Source organism: Panthera onca, chromosome B3 (genome assembly GCF_046562875.1).
Source record: "Panthera onca isolate mPanOnc1 chromosome B3, mPanOnc1 haplotype 2, whole genome shotgun sequence".
Taxonomy (NCBI): Eukaryota; Metazoa; Chordata; class Mammalia; order Carnivora; family Felidae; genus Panthera; species Panthera onca.
In genome coordinates, this window is record NC_138344.1 from 40,619,066 (window position 1) to 40,640,592 (window position 21,527).

Consider the following 21,527-nt stretch of genomic DNA (forward strand, 5'->3'; position numbering starts at 1 on the left):
TTTTTTTTTTGCCTAACTGCTCTGGCTAGAATTTCCAGTCCAACATTGAATAGGAGTGGCAAATGAGAGCATTCTGCTCTTGTTCCTTATCTCAGGGGCAAAGCTTTCAGTCTTTCACCATTGAGTATGCTAACTCTATGGTTTTCATAACATTTTTTTCTTATGTTGAAGAAGTTTTTTTCTATTCCTAGTTTGAGTGTTTTTATCACGGTAGGATTTTGTGAAATGCATTTTTTTTTTTTTTTTTTTTTTTTTTTTTTTTTGCATCAACAGAGATGATCATATGGTTTTTCTCCTTAATGGGTGTATTATATTGATTGATTTTTCCTAGTTGACCCACCTGGAATAAAGCTGTTTGTCATATGTGTAATCCTCTTAATATGCTGTTGGATTATGTTTGCTAGTATTTTGTTGAGCATTTTTACATTGTATTTGTCTGTAATTTTCTTGGAATGTTTTTACCTGGTTTTGGTATCAAGGTAATCCTGGCTTCACAGAATGAGTTAGGAAATAATTCTATTCTGGATTTTGAGAGAGTCTTAGAAGGATTGTTAATTATTTTTTTAATGTTTGGTAGAATTTACCAGTGAAGTCATGTAGTCCTGGACTTTTCTAGGTGGGAAATTTTGACTGGTGATTCAGTCTTTACTTGTCCCAGGTCGTTCAACTATTCTATTTCTTCTGGAATGTTTTGGTACTTTGTAACATGTTTATAGGACCATATCCATTTCTTTTTTTTTTTTTTTTTTAATTTTTTTTTTTTTGACGTTTATTTATCCTTGAGACAGAGAGAGACAGAGCATGAACAGGGGAGGGGCAGAGAGAGAGGCAGACAGAATCTGAAACAGGCTCCAGGCTCTGAGCAGTCAGCACAGAGCCTGACACGGGGCTCGAACTCACGGACCGCGAGATCATGACCTGAGCCGAAGTCGGACACTTAACCGACCGAGCCACCCAGGTGCCCCTAGGACCATATCCATTTCATCTAGGTTATCTGGCTTATTGGTGTACAATTTTTCATAGTTTTCTTTTATAATCCTTTCCATTTTTAAGGTCTGTAGAATGGTCCCCATTTTCATCTCTGAAGTTAGTAATTCAAGTCTTTTTTTCTTGGTCACGTTAACTAAAAATTTGTCAAGTTGCTGATCTTTTCGAAGAATTAGCTTTTGATTATGTTGATTTTATTGTTTCATTTTCTATTTTATCTCCCCTCTAACCTTTTGATGTCTTTTCTACTGTTAGCTTTGGAGTTAGCTTGTTCTTTTTCTAGTTCTTTGAGGTATAAACTTAGGATATCAATTTGGGATCTTCTTGTTTAATGCAGGCATTTAAAAAATTTTTTTTAATGTTTATTCATTATTGAGAGACAGACACAGAGCGTGAGCAGGAAAGGGGTAGAGAGAGGGGGAGACACAGAATCTGAAGCAGGGTCCAGGCTCTGAGCTGTCAGCACAAAGCCCGATGTGGGGCTCAAACTCACAAACTGCGAGATCATGACCTGATATGAAGTCGGTCGCCTAACCAACTGAGCCACCCAGGCGTCCCTAATGCAGGCATTTATATCTATAACCTAGGCTCTTAACACTGCTTTCACTATATTTCATAAGTTTTGGTGTGTTGTGTTTTGTTTTAATTTGTGTATTTTCTAATTTTCCTTGTGATTTCTTCTTTGAACCATTTGTTGTTTAAGATGATGTTATTCAGTTTTTACTATTTGTGAATTTTCCAGTTTTTCTTTTGTTAATTGATATCTAGTTTCATTCTATTATCATAAATGATATTTTGTATGCTTTCAGTCTTTTAAAATTTATTGAAACTTGTTTTGTATCCTAACATATTATCTCTCCTGGAGAATGTTACATGTACATTTGAGAAAAATATGTATTCTGCTTTATCAAATGGAATGTTCTGTATATGTTAGGGCTAATTGGTTTATAGTATTGTACAAATACTCTATGTCCTTATTTATCTTCTGATTGTTCTATCTATTGTTGATAATGGAGTGGAAGTCTCTTAATTGTTAAGGTAGTATTGTCAATTTCTCCCTTTAATTCTGTCAGTTTTTGCTTCATATATTTTGTAACTATTGTTTGGTGTGTTTATGTTTATAATTGATAGGTCTATCTGTTTTCATCCTTTTACTTTTAAACTATTTTGTCTTTTGATATAAACAGGTGACTTGTAAACAGCATTTAGTTGGATTGTTCTTAATCCACTAGACTAATCTTTCTTTTATTTATTTTTTTTAATTTTTTTTTTTTTAACGTTTATTTATTTTTGAGACAGAGAGAGACAGAGCGTGAACGGGGGAGGGTCAGAGAGAGGGAGGCACAGAATCTGAAACAGGCTCCAGGCTCTGAGCTGTCTGCACAGAGCCCGACTTGAGGCTCGAACTCACGGACCGTGAGATCGTGACCTGAGCCGAAGTCGGCCACTTAACCAGCTGAGCCACCCAGGCGCCCCTACTAATCTTTCTTTTAAATGAAGAATTTAATCCATTTACTTTTAAAGGAACTTAAAGGAGGGAGTTTTTGCTATATTGAACTTATTTCTGCTATTTAGCTATTTTCTGTTTTATATATATTTTTTGTTTCTCAGGTCCTTTATCACTGCTTTCATTTGCAATTAGTTACTGTTTTGTCTAGTGTACTGCTTTATTCTTTTCTTCTTCTTCTTCTTCTTCTTCTTCTTCTTCTTCTTCTTTATATTTATAAGTTGTTTTCTTGATGTTACTCTAAGGATTATAACTAGCATCTCAGTCTTACGATGTCAGGTTTGAATTTACATCTCAGCTTAGTTTTAGCAGTACACAAAAACTCCTATTTAGCTCTGCCCACCCCCCATTTTGTTAGTGTTAGAATTACATCTTTATACACTGTGTTCCCATTAAATAGATGTTTAGTTATAAAAACATATTACTTCATTTTTCTTTCAAATCATGTAAGCCAAAAAAGAGTTAAAAACCAGTGATGCAATAATAGTAGTTTGTATAATATGTACTTGTGTAGCTATCCTTATTTTTGTTCTTTATTTCTTTGTATGATTGTTACTATCTAGTACTTTTTCATTTCAGCCTTAAAGAACCCTCTTTTAAATTTCTTATAGAGCGCTCTCACCCTCTCTGCCCCTCACTCACTTGTGCCCTCTCTCTCTCAAAAAGGAAGTGGGGGGTGCCTGAGTGGCTCAATTAGTTAAGCATCTGATTGGTTCAGGTCATGATCTCATAGTTCGTGAATTCAAGCCCCACTTCAGATGACCTTGAGCCCCATTTTGGGCGAGCATGAGCTCTGCTTTCTCCCTCCCTCCCTCTCCTTCCCCTTGTGGGATTCTTTCTCTCCCTCTCTCTTTCTGCTCCTTGCTCACTTGTGCCCTCTCTCTCAAAATTTTTTTTCATGTAGAGCAGATCTGCTAGTGATGATTATTCTTAGCTTTTATTTTTCTGGGAATGTTATTAATTTTTCTTTCATTTTTGAAGAAGGTTTGCTGGATATAGAATTTTTGGCTATTTCTTTGAACACTTGAAATAAGTTATCTCACTGATTTCTGGCTGCTATAATTTCTGATGAGAAATTGGCTATTAATCTTATGGAGAGTCCCTTGTATGTAATGAGTTTCTTCTCTCCTCCTGTTTTCAAGGTTCTTTGTATTTTCACAATTTGAGTATAATGTGTCTTGGTGTTGATCCTTTTGAGTTCATGCTGCTTGGAATTGGTTGATTAGATGTATAGATTCAGGTTTTTTATCAAATTCTGGAAATACACAGCCATTAGTTCTTCAAATACTCTTTCTACCCATTTCCTCCTGCTCTGGGGTTCCTAGCATGTGTTATAGTGGTACACTGGACGGGGTCCAACAGGTTTGTTAGGTTCTATTCATTTTCTTCATTATTTCCTCTTCCTTTGACTGGGTAATCTTAATTGACCTGTCTGCAAGTTTGTTGATTTTTTTTTTCTCTTTCCTGCATAGATCTGCTGTTGAACCATTCAGTTAATTTTTATTTCACTTACTATACTGTTGAGCTCCAGAATTTCAATCTGATTGTTTTCTTTTTGACCCTCCCCTTCAATTTGATTTCTTTATTGATATTTTCTACTTGGTAAGATCCTGTTTTCTTGGCTTCCCTTAGTTCTTTGTGGTTTCCTTTGCCCAGGCTTCCTTGGCGACATTTTCTATATTTCTTTTTTTCCTGCAAATGAGCCCGATTTTATTTTTTGTTTGTATGCCTCATAATTTTTTTTTTTGAAAACTAGACATTTTGATTATTATTATGGATCAACTCTAGACATCAGATTTCCTCTCCTTTCCGGGGGTTTTTGTTGCAGCTTGTTGTGTGTTAACTGTTTGTTTTGTTGTTGTTTCGTGTATTTTCTATTTTTGTAAAGTGTGTATTCTTGGTCATGTGTGGCTCTTGAAGTCTATGTTTCATTAGCTTAATAGTCTACTAATGTTTTGACCAAATTTCCTTAAATACCTATAACCCAAAAAAGAAAATAATACTCTCAATTTTGACTAAATGGTTCCGTGTTTGGGTATTCCTTTAACACTAGACCAAGCTGTTTACAACCCTCCCTTACCCTTTACTCCCTGTTTGTGTGGAGCCTGAAGGTAAGCTAGAAGTGAAAGCTTAGGGTCTTCTTAGGCCTTTTCTGTGCATGTGTCTAGCCTTGGGCATAGGTATATCCTTCTAGATTCCTTTTTACATCTCAGAGCTTACACAGACCATTTCTCCCCACATACCTCCTTTCTCAGTCTCTTCCTTCCCTATTTTCCTTTACCCCACCCAGGCTGCTTGCTCTGGGAATGCTCCAAGTCAGGCAAAGCAAAGGCAAAGTCCTTGTGCCAGTCTTCCAGGAAGCTGGCTGCCACTCAGGTCATAACATTCAATCACAGTTCTGGGAGACTAAGGTTTGTATTTCTCCCTTGGGACTATCAACCTGCACCAGGAACGCAGCTGCCATCCACACTGCCCTGCTGAACTGGGGAGTAGAGGATGAGAGGCAGGTGATTTAAAACGCTGACACTCTTTTATTACAATGTAGCAGCTTCTTTCTTTACAAAGCCTTCCCTTATTGTTTTAAGTTTTTGATTAGATTCCGAAGTTCTGCAAAAGTTGATTCTGATAGCCTTTGCCGGCTTATTTGTTGCTTTTTTTTTTTTTTTTTTTGGTGGAGGGGTGAAGCCCTTGGAGTTCCTTACTCTGCCATTTTTGGTGATGTTCTTCCCTGTTCCCCTCCTTTTTTTTTTTTTTTTTTTTTTTAATCTTTATTTATTTTTGAGAGAGAGACAGAGTGTGAACAGGGGAGGAGCAGAGAGAGGAGACCACAGACTCTGAAGCAGGCCCCAGGCCCTGAGCTGTCAGCACAGAGCCCGATGCGGGGCTCGAACCCACGAACTGTGAGATCACGACCTGAGCCAAAGTCGGACACTCAACTGACTAAGCCACCCAGGTGCCCCCCTGTTCCCCTCCTTTTTTAGATTTCCTACTGAATCTCTTCAAAGTAACCAGCTTTATTTTTACGATATGTTTTCAAGAACTACAACGTACATACATATAAAGGGTCATGTATAGTTTAAAGACTAAAAGTGAACACTGCATTCCCATCACTCATGTAAAGAAACAGAGCATTACAGTACCTTAGGAGACTCTAGGTACCTTCTTCTGACCTTCTAGGAAACAATATCCTGAATATTATTAAATATCCTAATAGCTAATTAGATATGCACAGAAGCAGGAAAGTATAATCTATAACTAGAACAAAAGTCAGGCAATAGAAACAGACCTAGAAATGCTAAGATGATAGAGTTAGTACTCAAGGACTTTAAAAACATTTATTAAAAAGTTGCAGGATTTATTTTTTTGGGGATTTTTAAATGTTTATTCTTTTTTGATTTTAGAAAATATTTATTTTTGAGAGAAAGCAAGCATGGGAGGGGCAGCATGAGGGGACAGAGGATCGAAAGCGGGCTCTGCATCAAGAGGCTGACAGCAGCAAGCCCCAGATGGGGCTTGAACTCATGAACTGTGAGATCATGACCTTAGCCAAAGTCAGATTTATCGACTGAGCCATCCAGGTGCCCCAAAAAGTTGAAGGATTTAAAGGCAAATGTGAAAATACTGAGGAGAGAAACGGATACAAGATACAAGAAAGAACCAAAAAAAACTCTTCAAGCTAAAACATACCCAAATTGTTGGTTTTAAATTCAGCATTTTCAGTATAACTTACTGAATGAAGAATGTCATAATAGTCCTTTTTGAGCGCATAAAAGATAAAAACGTTAAGATCTAAAAAATGGGCATGTGATCAAGATGATTGTTGAATGAGGGAGGTAAGGACTAATATGGTTAAAGTAGGATCTAAGTATTTACTGTAGAAATATCTGAGGGGTACCTGGGTGGCTCAGTCAGTTAAGTGTCCAGCTCTTTTTTTTTTTTTTTTTTTAATGTTCATTAATTTTTTGAGAGAGACAGGGTATGAGCGGGGAGCGGCAGAGAGAGAGGGAGACGCAGAATCTGAAACAGGCTCCTGGCTTTGAGCTGTCAGCAAAGGGTTCGAACTCACAAACTGGGAGATCATGACCCCACCCGAAGTCGGATGCTTAACCGACTGAGCCACCCAGGCTCCCCAAGCGTCCAGTTCTTGATTTCAGCTCAGCTCATGCATGGTCTTACAGTTTGTGAGTTCAAGCCCCACATCGGGCTCTGCACTGACAGGGCAGAGCCTGCTTGGAATTCTCTTCTCTCCTCTCTTTGTCTTTCCATCCATATGCATACTCTCTCAGAATAAATAAATAAGCTTAAAAAAATTGAGAATGATTAAACACAAGTATTTCATGAAATGCATCTACATTATTACTATATTTGTATATTTAATATAAATTAAATAAATCTTGACTTAACATTTTACTTAATGTATGATAAATAGTAAATAAAAACATTTTATATTTTTAGTGTATAAATAGTTATGTATTAGTATTTTTTTCTTAAACTGAACATTTTTAATCATTTGGTATGTAAGGCTGTGCTGTGTCCTTCTTGCTAGGACAGTACTGACAGCATAAACCTCTTTATGCACTCAGCTATGATTAAACTAAGGTTTACATCCTTGGTATTAAAATACTGCTGCCCATTTACTAAACATACTTTAAATCTTTCTAAGTTGCCGAACTTACCAGTACTGATTTCAGGGCCGTTGAGATTTGTTTTTATGTGGGCCAAGTTAGGACAATGAATTCTTTTTCTTTCTCTTTTCTTTTTTTCTTTTTCCTTCTTCTTTTTTTTTTTTTTAAGTTTATTTTGAGAGGCAGAGAGAGTGGAGGAGGGACAGAGAGAGAGGGAGAGAGAATCTCAGGCAGGCTCTGTGCTGTCAGTGCAGAGCCCAATGCGGGGCTCAAATTCATGAATCGTGGGATAATGACCTGAGCTGAAACCAAGAGTTGGACACTCAACCAACTGAGCCACCCAGGTGCCCTGAATTCTTTTTCTTTGGTTAAAAAATTTAAGTTTTAATTCTTTTTTTCCCCCAACATTTTATGACTTATTTTGTAATAAGCCTCAATTTATTGTTGGGAGGTTGAGTTATGAAGTATTAACTTGGGGGCACCTGGGTGGCTCAATTAGTTGAGTGTTGGACTCTTGATTTTTGCTCAGGCTCAAACTCGCAACCCCAAGATCAAGAGTCAAATGCTCCACCCACTGAATCAGCCAGGTGCTCCTATCCAATCACAGTTTTATACCCATACGAACTTTTGTAGTTTTATATCCCTAGGAGTATCATATATTCTCATTGATAGTGGAGAACTTGAGTGAGGGCTAGGAAGAATGTATTCTAAAAGCATGAATCCTAAAACTCATGCTCTTTTCTTCAGAGTATACTTTTGAAGCTTACAGGAGCATGCTCCTCTGACTTCACGAAGTCACCTAACTTTACTAACAGGTTTGCTCATAGCAAATTAAAGGTGCTCCTAGAGCTGAATGCACCAACAGCTGGGAGAAGTGACTTTTGATTCAAGAAGAAAAACATTTAGTCTTAAAACTTAGTAGGGGTGCCTGGGTGGCTCAGTCATCAGTTAAGTGACTTTGGCTCGGGTCATGATTTCGTGGTTCATGAGTTCAGGCCCTGCATCAGGCTCTTTGCTGATGGCCGGAGCCTCCTTCGGATTCTGTGTTTCCCTCTTTTTCTCTGTCCCTCCCCCGCTCACACTCTTTCTCTCCCTCTCTCAAAAATAAACATTAAAATTTTTTTTAAAAAACACAAAACTTAGTAGCATGGGGCCATTTAGTATAGTAACACCATTTGGCCATACAGACTTCATTAGGGCTGGATGACATAATTTTTCATAGAAGAATATAGTGATTGTTCTCAGTCATCAAAAAGGTTAAATTTGCATAATGTCATGGTTTGGCTGCCTAAGAGTCCATGTGTGAGCGTATGCTCTAAAATTATTATCTCTTCTCTTTTTTTTCTCTTCCTTTCCAGTATTTATATCATACTTCTTTTTGAATTGTCTAGGACCCTTGGTTAAGTTACTTTTGTAGTAGCTCGTATTTCAGTATAAAGTATGTAAGTCTAAACTTTTCGGGTTTAAAAGGATAAACTTAGTGTTCAGGACATAATTTCCTAATGATTAGACTAATGACGGATTCTTATACTTAAAGATAATTATATCTGTGCACATAGTTTGACATACACACACACACACACATATATGTATATATGAAGTACTTGATTAGACAGAATTGTGATTGATAGAGACATGAATAGATTAGAAGGTGGGATAAGGTCTGCCAATTATGGGAAAGAGTAGAAAGGTTAGATAGGTGTGTGAGTGATAGGTGGGGAAGATAAAATCTCAAGATTAATATGTTAATACTTTAATCTTGTAATAACTCATTAAAGGAAGTTTTTCATTTTCTGTTTAAATTTCACTTTTACCCTAGGAATTTTGTGAATAATCAGATACTGTCCTTTAGTTTTTTGAGACTAAAGATTTTATGTAACTGATTAAAATGATTTATGATCATTAACAGGTGGTAGAAAAGGAAAAGGGGACAAGTGAAACTGAGTTATCTTTGGAGTAACAGGATTTTATTCTGCTCTAGAATTATAAAACATTGGTTTAGACATGGACTTTGATGCAGCCAAATGTACAAAATTTTGTTTCGCTACACTGTCTTGATAATTGAATTTGGCCCAGAATCATGGGAATCCTGTGGGCGTGTGTATGTTTGAGTTCTGAGCAAGCTACTAGAGAAGGGTTGAACTAATGGCTCCCAAAGAAACGTTAAAATAAGGATTTTTAGGTGTTTTTGTTTGCTTCTTCATAGTGAGCCTGCCAGTTGTTTCTTTTCCCATTTTGCTTTTCTTGGCTTTAAAGAAACATTCTTCTTGATCGTTGCTTTTACTGTTTCAAAGTGAAACTGATATGCATTTCCCTTACTTTAGTGTAATGATACTGAATACAGAGTTAGCAGCACTTTTTTCTCCTTTGAGGTGTTGGGGAGGCATTTCCTCATCTGCTTCTCTCAAACGTTATCTTTTAGTATTTTCACTGGGTTTTCAACTGAGGGTTTATTTCCCAGTCAGAGACTCTTACTGCAGATAGACGTCTCAGAATTCTTAATGGATTCTTGTGAATTCAGTATGGAGTCACAGGAAAGAAAGGAGAAATTTCTGGGTCTTTCTGCAGTAGCAATAAATATAAACTGTCAAGCCATAACAAATTCAAGTCCTTTTCAGAATTTTGTTGTTTGGTATGCAGGCACAAGAACAGGAGAAACTTCTTGGCCCACTGTGTGGATATGAGGAGAGGTTATGGTTGTCTTTTGTCTGCTTATTTTTCTTACCTTACCTACTTACCTCCACCTGCTTTGAACGTGTTGACAGGAAGAACAGAATGAAGGGGGAAGAGCCCTCTTGGTGGATTGGCCCACCTCTCTGATCAGTTTGTGTGTGTGTGTTTTTAAAGTAGGCTCTATGCCCAACATGGGGCTTGAAGCCAAGATCCTAAGACCCAAAGTAGTATGCTGTACTGAGCCAGCTAATCACCCCGATTTCTGATCAGTTTTGCTGTTTTTCTGTGGTTATCGTTGTTTTAGCAATAAAGAAATTGAGGCCTTATCAAAGGTTACTGTTTCCCTAGATTCTCTGTCCATTGTTTACCATGGAACCCTTTTGTGAGTCTGGTGCTTTCCCCCACCTTTGAGCTATGAAGCCATCCTAACTTCTTCTTTACAGAGGAGGTGCATTGACATAGTCATTTACCAGTTTGTGATTTCAGCCTGATTGGCAGATTGTGATGTTGGAGCTGCATTGGTTTTGCCCATACAATACACTTGTGGCTGATCTGACAGCCACAGAGAGTGAGTTGTCTTTCTATAGCTTTGAAATTAAAATGCAGCTTGACAAACTTTATATGGTAACTGTTGCTTACATTTGGCAGCCTATAGAAATTTACTAACATTCTAAAACAGTTACATGAGAGAATGGCTCATAGGGTTGAGTTAAGTAGCATATTTGTATGAATAATTTTTCAACCTAGTATAGAAAAGGAGAGCTAGTTAGTTTAAAATGGTGGTAGTATTCATTTTGTTGCATAAGTAATGTAATGAAAATACTTAAAAATGAAAAGAAAATGAGAATTTTACAATTCTAGCACAGAAATCATTTTTATTTCCCATTCTTACTTGCACTATGTGTGTAAGTGTACCATACTTAATATTTATTATTTTGTAATATCATAAATACATATGTATAATCTGTAGAGCCATGTTTAAAAAAAATTTTAAGTTTTATTTAAGTAATATCTACACCCAGCATGGGGCTCAAGCTCACAACCCCAAGATCAAGACTTGCATGCTCTTCTGAATGAGCCAGCTGAGTGCCCCTATAAAGCCCTGTTTTAAAAGTTAGAGATACTGGGAAAGTTTTAGGGGTCTTAGAAATGGATGGTAAAGACTATGAAATAATACTTCCTTATAATTATTTGATAAAGGACACCTCTTAGAAAGGAACTTCGAAGGAGTGAAAAAGAATAAGGAAATGAAATAACACAAGAAAGCTATAATTTCAGAACCACTGGTGTAACATAATCTTACATTATCAGTTTAGAATAGAGGTATACATTTACTTTATTTCCAATGATAAAGGAGACTATTTTTTTCCCAAGGGATACTATCTTTAAAAGCAAATAAAATCTTCCTACTATTAAACACCTAAAAATGATAGATTTATTTTTTAAGCTTTTTTTTTTTGATGTTTTTATTTATTTTTGAAAGACAGAGACAGAGCACAAGTGGGGGAGGGGCAGAGAGAAAGGGAGACACAGAATCTGAAGCAGGCTCCAGCCTCTAAGATATCAGCACAGAGCCCGACACAGGGCTCAAACCTACGAACGGTGAGATCATGACCTGAGCTGAAGTCGGACACCTAACCAACTGAGCCATCCAGGCGCCCCCTTAAAAACTTTAAAAAGTCATGGTTGAACTAGCAAAAAGTAAGATGAAAAAACAAAACACAGAGAGCCCAAATTCAGAGAGGTTTAGAAGCATCTGATGACTGCTGTGCTGAAGGCATCTACTAGTTCCAGATGACTTGTGTTTTCAGTTTTTAAGAGGTACACATGGGACTCAGGAGACAATAGAAGCCATGCATTACAGGAAGTCAGGCCAGAGATCCACCTTCCTAAAATGAGAATCCACAAAAAGCTATATGCCCACTAGGAAAGGGAGAAGCAGAAAAAAACTCACCCTAGCAAAGAGAGACAGAAACTTATCCTTCTTTGCCTTGAATATAAACAGAGGGTGAAAAAAGTTTTCCCTGAATGTTTATCATTAGAAACATGTCCTCATAGAGATTTGAGACTCCACTACCTCTGTGACTTCAAAAAATCTCTGAGACTTGTTTCGAGTGATTGTGGCTTGGTATTGTGCCCTGGCAAAGACAGAAATGAATCCAAATTCTTTCTGGAGGAATAACCTCTCAGAGTCTTCAAAGAATTACCAAAGATATATTCCAGAGAATATGAGTTGTCTTACACAAAGCACATGAGGAAACAGGTTACCATGAGCAAAACAAAATATCTAAATCAGACCCACAGAGAGTTCAAGTATTGTCATTACTGGATACTAAATACAGAAATAAATGTGCTTAATGTATCTGATAAAGCAAATGGGAGAAGTGAAATTATGACAAAGGATTATCCAAAATAATTAGAATCCAGAAACAAAAATATAATAATTAAAGTGATAACTTCAAGGGCAGGTTTAATAGCCTATTGGATTGAAAAGAGAATTGGTGAAGTAGAAGACAGATTTGAAGAAGTAATTAGGAATGTTATGCAGGGAGATATCCTAACCCCTAGAACCTGTGACTACATTACCTTAAATGGCAGGGGAACTCTGCAAATGTGATTAAATTAAGGATTTTGAGATGGGGAGATTATCCTAGATTATCTGGTGAGCCCATTGTAATCACAAGGGTCCTTGTAAGGAAAAACAGTAGGCAGGAGAGCCAGAGAAATTTGAAGATGCTACATTCTTTGCTTTGAAAATGGAAGAAGGAGCTGTGAGCCAAGGAATACAGGTGGTTTCTAGAGGTTGAAAAAGACAATGGATTCTTCCTTGGAGCCTCCACAAAGAATGCAGCCCTGTCAACTTGAGTTTAGCCTGGTGAGATCCAATTTGGACTTCTGACCTCCAAAACTGTGAGATAAAAAATCTGTGGGTTTTTTTTTTTTTTTTTTTTTTGGCCACAAAGTTTGTGATAATTTGTTACAGCAGCAATAAAAAATGAATTCAACATCTAAACAAAATTCTACGTGTAGACAAATGAGAAAAGGGTAAGAGACATATAGCTTGAAACTTTATATGTGCATTTAAAAATTTCTAGAGTAGTCCCTGAAAGAGTAAAAGTTGACTAGAAGGCAAGTGGAATAGAAGAGGGGAATTTCAAATAATATGGAAAAAAAGGAGAAAGAAACAAGAGTGGGACAAAGATATGGTAAAAATAAGGCCAAATAGATCACTAATCATAATGAATGTAAATGGATCAAATGCTCTAGGTAAAAGACAAAGATTGTCAGACTCTATGTAAAACATAAGCTAAAACGAACTTGTGTGTTTTTTAAAAATATGCAATATTTTTAAAGTTTGTTTGTTTGTTTTGAGAGAGGGAGAGAGAATACCCAGCAGCCTCTGTACCATCAACATGGAGCCCGACTTGGGCCTCAAACCCCTCAACTGTGAGGTCATGACCTGAGCAGAAATCAAGAGTCAGATGCTTAACTGACTGAGTCACCCAGGTGCCCCAACAACATAAGGTTTTTAAGAGATTAAAATATTACAACAGAGGAGAGGTGAAGATAAAAAGGATGCAAATGTTATACCTGGCAAAATAGGAACCAAAAGAAATTGGTAGTTACATTAATATAATAAAATTACTTCAGGGAAAGGAGCACTATTAAACTGAATCCGTGTTTCAGATGTGAATTGGTTTTTGCTGCTAGTTAGATGCAGAAACTAACAGTGACTTAAAGAAGGTAGGTGTATATTACCCCTTCCTCCTGCCCTTGAAAGAGTCTAGAGATTTACATTCTAGGGCTGATTATGGAGGTTTCATTTTTATCATCAAAGTCTCAGGATACTTCGCTGAGTGTTTTCAGTGCTGCCATCTTTTGTGGCTAACCTTATGGTAAGACGGCTGCTTTGGGCACCAACTCTCAGAGACTCCATGTAGGAGGAAGGATGAGGGATGGGTGTGGAGCCTATGCAAGCTATTAGGCCATCTCTAAATGTGGTTCATTGAAGTTCCACTTACCAAGACCATTATGAAATGTATTTTAGGCAAGCATATTGCTGCCTAGAGCAAAATGGGATTTTATTTACTGAGGAAAGAAGAGAGATTGACTATTGGTACAGATCACCAGCAGTCTCTGCCACTTTATATAATAAAGGCTTTATTTACCAGAAGATACTAGGATTACAACTTTCTTTGTACCCTATAGCACATGTTCAACATACATAAACTAAAAATAACAATTACAAGGATAAATGTACAAATGTACCACCAATACAGATTAAAAAAAATTTTTTTAATGTTTACTTTTGAGGGAGAGAGAGAGATGGAGACACAAAATCCAGAGCAGGCTCCAGGCTCTGAGCTTGTTGCACAGAGCCTAACACGGACTCAAACTCACGAGCCGTGAGATCATGATCTGAACCAAAGTCAGACACTTAACTGATGGAGCCACCCAGGCGTGTCCCCCCACCCCATCATAATAGATTTTAATAAAACCAAAAAAGTTACTAAGGAGATAAAAGACTTGAACAACACAATAAACAAGCTTGAACTACTGGGAGAATATAGAATATTGTATTCAAAAAATTTTTTGAAATGTTTGTTTATTCTGAAAGAGTGTGTGCAAGTGGGGGAGGAGCAGAGAGGGAGAGAGAATCCCAAGTAGGCTCAGCACTGAGCGTAGAATCCAACGTGGAGCTTGACACGGAACTTGATCTCACAAACCATGAAATCATGACCTAAGCCAAAATCAAGAGCAGGGTACCCGACTGAACCAGCCAGGTGCCCCACGCTGAATTCAAATTTTAAATAATCAGTACCATAGAATTGCTACTGTGTGGAATCCAAAATTTCAGATAGTGCAGTAGATAATTACTTAACCTTAAAAAGTGCCCCTGAAAATCTCAACAAATTTCAAAGAATATATGACATTCAGATCACTTTCTCTGATGACAATGCAAACTAAATTGGGGCTCTGTTTTTTAAAAAGTAACCTTAAAAAAATGTCTGAAAATATATATATATATATATATATACTTGTAAATAACTGGGATTACAGAAGAATTTATGATGGAGTTTTAAGAATATTTAAAACTTGGGGTGCCTGGGTGGCTCAGTTGAGCATCCAGCTTCAGTTCAGGTCATGATCTCACAGTTCATGAGTTTGAGCCCCACGTCAGGTTGTGTGGTCACAGAGCCTGGAGCCTGCTTCATATTCAGTGTCTCCCTCTCTCTTTGCCCCTTCCCCACTCGTGCTCTGTCTCACTCTCTCTCAAAAATAAAAAACATTAAAAATTTTTTTTTAAAAAGAACACTTAAAATTCAATAATAATGAAAATGCAACATCAAAATTTGGATAAATCTTAGTCGTTCTTGGCCATAGCACAAAGGTAACTTTCATAAATATCCCATGAAAGTTTGAAAAGAATGTCTTTTTTCTAGTTGTTTCTGGCAGTGTTAATTAAGAGAGACCCAAACTTCTCAGGGCTTAATGTTAACATACACTGCCTTGTGCAGTTTGACCTCTGACAGTTGTCTGCTTTCTTTGCTTTAATATTAATTACAGTTCCTTGATCAGATTAGATCAGTAGTTCTGAGAGTTTAGTGTATATCAGAGTCATTTGGGGGATTTGTGGGGGGTTTTTAAGTTTATTTATTTATTTTGAGAGAGAGAGAGCATGTGCGCGAGTGAGGAAGGGGCATAGAGGGAGAGAGGGAGAATCCCCAGCAGGCTCCACACTGTCAGCGCAAAGCCCAGTGCAAGGCTCAAACTCACGGTGAGTGGGGTCATGATCCCAGCTGAAATCAGATGTTTAACTGATTGAGCCACCCAGGCTCCCCTAGAGGAACCAACTGAGCCACGCAGATGATTTGTTAAAGCACAGATTGCTGGGCCCCACCTCCAGAGTTTATGATGTAATGGATCTGGGGTGGGCCCCAAAATTTCCATTTCTTCCTTCCTTCCTTCCTTCCTTCCTTCCTTCCTTCCTTCCTTCCTTCCTTCCTTTCTTTCTTTTTTTCTTTCTTTCTTTCTCTTTCTTTTTCTTTTTCTTAAATTTAGATTCAAGTTAGTTAACATCTAGTGTAGTATTGGTTTCAGGAGTAGAATTTAGTGATATGTCCACTTATGTATAACACTCAGTGCTCATCCCAACCCCAAAATTTCCATTTTTAACATATTCCTGAGTGATGTTGATGCTCCTCACCTAGGGACCCTGCTGTGAGAACAGCTGTATTAGAGACTACAATCTGTTGACTCCATTCCTTTGTACGTATTTTTTTTCCTCTGCTGCCTTTTCTCTCTCTTCTTAAACTTTTTTTTCAGGAACCCTTACACCACTCCTCCCGCCACACACACACAATTTAAATCTCATTCTTCTTAGAACTATTTTTACCCACTAAATTGTTAGGTGTTCCTTGTCTATACTTCCTTATACTGCCAATATCTCTTGCACATCTGTAAGAACCCCTTTCATATTTCTTAAAGCCATTAAAATTTTTTTAGTGTTTATTTATTTTTGAGAGAGAGAGACAGAGACATAGAGCAGGAGTTGGGGAAGGGCAGAGAGAGAGAGAGGGAGATAAAGAATCCAGAGTAGGCTCCAGGCTCTGATCTGTCAGCACAGAGCCCCACACAGGGCTGGAACTCATGAACTGTGAGATCATGACCTGAGCCAAAGTCAGACACTCAGCTGACTGAGTCACCCAGGCTCCCCTCTTAAAGCTGTTGAAAGCTATGTATTTTGTGTTTTTAGCCAGTGTATATCTTAATACCTGGTACATAGAAAGCAGTCAATTAATACTTGTTAATAAATAAATGGGCTTTTGCCATTCATATTTTGATTGTGTTTTGTAGGAAGAAACAATTATGGAAATGTATCCAGCACTATGTATATAGCACAGTGTTAAAATTCTGTGTTGTATATTCAGAAATACATGGTTAAAATACACTTTAGGAAGGTCACCTGACTTTGGAAAGCTTCCTTTTGTCTTCCTGCTATTTCATGTCTGGCTGGAACAAAAAGATACAGGAATAAAGATGGTGAAATGAGAAATGAACTGCTTGCAATGGATTGAATGAGGATAAAATAACTAGGCCTGTGGTTCTTCCTTGATTCATTGTATCAGAGTTGAATCTAAAAGCAAGATCAGGGGCACCTGGGTGGTTCAGTCAGTTAAGTGTCTGACTCAATTTCAGTTCAGGTCATGATTTCACAATTCATGAGATTGAGCCCCGTGTCGCACTCTGGGATTCTCTCCCTCTCTCTCTGCCCCTTCCCCATTCTGGCATATGTGCTCGCTCTCTCTCTCACTCTCTCTCTCTCTCTCTCTCTCTCTCTCAAAATAAATATTTAAGAAAACACCAATTAGCCATATAACATTGTTTAAAATGTACAGTTTTTAAAGTAAAAAAATAAAAAAGAAACGGGATAATACAGAAATCTAAAGTTTTAGAGTTTACTTTTGGGGGGGGAGAAATTAATACATCTTGGACTTGTTTCCTGTCAATATACTTCATTTCATTTTTTAAAATAGTTGTAGAATTTATATGGATATGCCTAAGAAATTTCCTATAATGTTGAATACAATTCTGAAAATTATTATCTGAAATTTTAGGTGTGAATCTATAAATTTCTGGGCAGGCTAACTAACCTTATTTTCCCCTTTTCACTTGTACTGCTATTAAAATCAGACCTGTTAATTAAGGTTAAGCCTACAAACTTGAAGCTGGAACTTCTCATTAGATCTGAATGCCGGTCTTAGTTATCATAGAGGGAGGAAAAAGAACACTGAAGCTGGCCTCCCAGTGCTTATAGTCTGGTATATAGGTTGTGGGCTAGTTTCAAACAAGGTAAAATAAATAAATAAAAATAAAATTTTAGGGGCGCCTGGGTGGTGTAGTCTGTTAAGTGTCTGACTCTTGATTTCAGCTAGGGTTATAATCTTGTTTGTGGGATCAAGCCCTGTGTCGGGCTCTGTGCGGACAGCGCAGGGCCTCCTAGGGATCCCCTCTCTCTCTCTCTCCCTCAACGTAAACAAGTAAATATTTTTAAAAAAAATAAAACTTGACTGAATACTGAAAAGCTGAAATATCAGTAGCAGATGATCATTTTGTGTCAGAAAAATTTTGACATATTTTCTTAGTTTTAAAAGAATAGGCTTGGGGCGCCTGGGTGGCTCAGTCGGTTAAGCGGCCGACTTCAGCTCAGGTCATGATCTTGCGGTCCGTGAGTTCGAGCCCCGCGTCGGGCTCTGTGCTGACAGCTCAGAGCCTGGAGCCTGTTTCAGATTCTGTGTCTCCCTCTCTCTGACCCTCCCCCGTTCATGCTCTGTCTCTCTCTGTCTCAAAAATAAATAAACGTTAAAAAAAAATTAAAAAAAAATAAAAGAATAGGCTGGAAGAGGACAAAGTTTCATTTAGTGAGACTGCTGGCTCTAACCACCTATTTTTAGTAATTCACAGAGGTATTATTGAAGGAGATTAAATGACAGAGTATGGTGAGCCTACAGATGCCATTCTCCATGAACTGCTACAGTTAGTATAATCTAGTTTACATTTAGAGTCAAATGTGACTATGCATAAGGATACTTTGATTAAGTACAATCTTCACTAATTCGTGAAACAGCACTATGGTAAATAAATAAGGACCAATCTTAAATACACTTACTAGGACCCTATCCTTTTTACTTTGAGTTTTTTTTTCTTAACCACTTGTTGCTATAAAACAGTAGTTTTCAGTTGTGGCTGCACAGCAGGCACTAGTAAAACACAAAACTACACAAAACCAGGATCCACACCTCTCTTAATATCCTGATTTGATAAGATGAAGATGGCTAGGGCACTTAAATTTTTTAAAATATGCAACTAAGATTGAGAACCATTATTCTGATATTTGTTATCAATGTTTCTCTAAGCATAGTAAAATAATTCCATGCATTTGCTATTCTTTCTATTTTTTAAATATTTTTTAAGTTTACTTATTTTTAAGAGAGAGATAGTGTGAGTGGAGGAGGGGCAGAAAGAGAGGCAAAGAGAGAGAATCCCAAGCAGGCTCCACACTATCAACACAGGATCCGATGTGGGGCTCAAACCCAGAAATCATGAGACCATAACCTGAACTGAAGTTGGATGCTTGACCGACTAAGCCCCCTAGGCATCCCTGCTATTCTTCATAAAAACACATATTTCAGGGGGCTCCTGGCTGGCTCAGTCAGTGGAACATGTGACTCTTGATCTCAGGGTTGTGATCAGGCCTCACATTGGGTGTCAAGATTACTTAAAAATAAAAAATATTTTAAAAATACAAAAATAAAAGAAAATATTTCTAGCCCCCAATTCTTGGTCCATTTAATTAGAATCTTGTGCAGTGCTCATAAATCTGTGTTTTAGCTGGCTCCCCACATGATTCTTTTGCACTGGAAAATCAATGTAATGGTAAAATACTGAAAATTTTACTTAGTGTATATACATATCTCTAAACCTGTGTGATGGCTTTTGTAATGTATCAGCTTAGCTAGAATAAACTACATTTCCCAGAATTCTCTTCCCTATATGTTTCGGGTTAGGGTGGGCTACAAAAGACATTTCATGCAAGATCTAGAGGGTATAAATGAAGCAGCAAACATTTTGGGTTTTACACTTACAATAAATGCTTTTATTATAGCTCATATGTGTTGTCACTTACCTACTAGCTCACTTTGTTGGTTTGTGTAAGTGGCTCATTCTTTCAATGACTCCATCTTCCCTTAAGTCTACCCTCACCTTCTTCTCTCCTGGGCCAAATGCATGTTTAGCTCCTTGAGTTAAGAATGCCAGCTTTGGAGGGGCGCCTGGGTGGCGCAGTCGGTTAAGCGTCCGACTTCAGCCGGGTCACGATCTCGCGGTCCGTGAGTTCGAGCCCCGCGTCAGGCTCTGGGCTGATGGCTCGGAGCCTGGAGCCTGTTTCCGATTCTGTGTCTCCCTCTCTCTCTGCCCCTCCCCCGTTCATGCTGTGTCTCTCTCTGTCCCAAAAATAAAAATAAAAAATGTTGAAAAAAAAAAATTTAAAAAAAAATAAAAAAAAAAGAATGCCAGCTTTGGAGCACTTGAGTGGCTCAGGTGGTTGAGTGTCCGATTCCTGGTTTCGGCTCAGGTCATGATCTCATGGTTTGTGGGATTGGACCCCATGTCAGGTTCTGCTCTATCAGCAAATATCAGAACCAACTTTGGGGTCTCTCTCTCTCTCTGCCTCCAAGTAAATAAATATTAAAAAACAAAACAAAACAAAAAAAAACATGTCCAGCTTCTCCCGCAGCTTTTCCTACGTCAGCAAGCTTGAAAATGGTGGCAACTGATAGCATCCCAGTCTGTCTTTGTTGGTTCTAGCCTGTGCTCATGGCTTCAAATTTTCCATCTTGTCTTATCAACTACATGCCTGTGAACTGCAAGCTCTAGCAACAGACTCAGAGCCTTACTGAATGTTTAATCAGTTCCCACAATTGTATAGTCAAATCCATTAACAATATGCACATAGATCCTAGTGATCCTGCTTTTATTTTTTTTTAAGTTTATTTATTTGAGAGAGACTCAGTGGTTAATTGGTTTTTGAGAAGGATACTGAGACCATTCAATGGGGAAAGGACCATCTTTTTAACAAATGATGGTGGGAAAACCAGAGATCCACATGTAAAAGAATGAAGTTGGAGACTTTGCACTGTACACAAAAATTAACTGAAAATGGATCAAAGACCTAAACTTGACAGCTGAAACTATTAAAACTCTTAGAAAAAAACTTTTGGGAAAGTCTTCATGACATATAGTTTGGCAATAGTTTTATAGATAAAATAACCAATAGGACAAGCAATAGAAGAAAAACTAGATAAATTGGGCTTCATCAAAATTCAGAGCTTTGTGCATCAATGGATACTATTAAGAATGTAGAAAGATGAACTACAAAGTGGGAAAAAAAAACTTGCAAGTCCTAAGTCTTGCAAGTCTGCTAAGGGATTAATAATGTAGTTTATACCTAAAACTCAACAACAACAAAAAACAGTCCATTTCAAAAATGCGCATAGAACTTGAATAGGCATTTCTCCAAAGAAGATATACAAATAAACAGATGAAAAGATACTCAACATTGTTAGTCTTTAGGGAAATGCAAATCAAAACTATAACGAGATACAATTTTTATCCGTTAGTATGACTGTTATATTAAAAAAAAATAACAGGTGTTGAGGATGTGGAGAATTGGAAACCTATATTGCTGGTGGGAATATAGAATCATACAGCTGCTGTGGAAAATAGTTTGGTGATTTCTTGAAAGTTAAATCCAGGACTATCATATTTATGACCTAGCAGTTCCACTCCTAGATACATATCTAAAACAACTGAAATCAGCAAACAGGTATTTGTACATTAATGTTCATAACAGTGTTATTCATTGTAGCCCAAAGGTGGAAGGACACCAAGCATCTGTTGACGGATAAATGAATATACAAAATGTGGTATATACATAAAATGAAATATTAAAATTCAGCCTTTGGGAGGAAGAAAATTCGGACACCTGCTTCAGCATAGTTGAACCTCGAAAACATTGTGGTTAGTGAAATAAGTCAGACAAAAAAGGACAAATACTGTATGATTCCACTTACATGAGGTATCTAAAATAGGCAAATTCATAGAGACAGAAGGTAAAATAGAGGTTACTAGGGGTTGAGGGGAGGGAGAAAGAGGAAGTTACCGTTCAGTGTGTT

At 37.5% G+C, this 21,527-nt stretch overlaps 1 protein-coding gene and 1 non-coding gene across 18 annotated transcripts in view; both read left to right on the forward strand.

The window, feature by feature from the left end:
• CSNK1G1 (casein kinase 1 gamma 1) overlaps positions 1–21,527 on the forward strand; it is a 168,265-nt gene that overhangs the window by 16,468 nt on the left and 130,270 nt on the right. The gene's annotated exons all lie outside the window — the stretch shown is intronic.
• LOC132670645 (small nucleolar RNA SNORA61) lies at positions 17,514–17,647 on the forward strand. Its single transcript, XR_009606866.1, has one exon. It is a non-coding gene; the product is annotated as a small nucleolar RNA SNORA61 (small nucleolar RNA).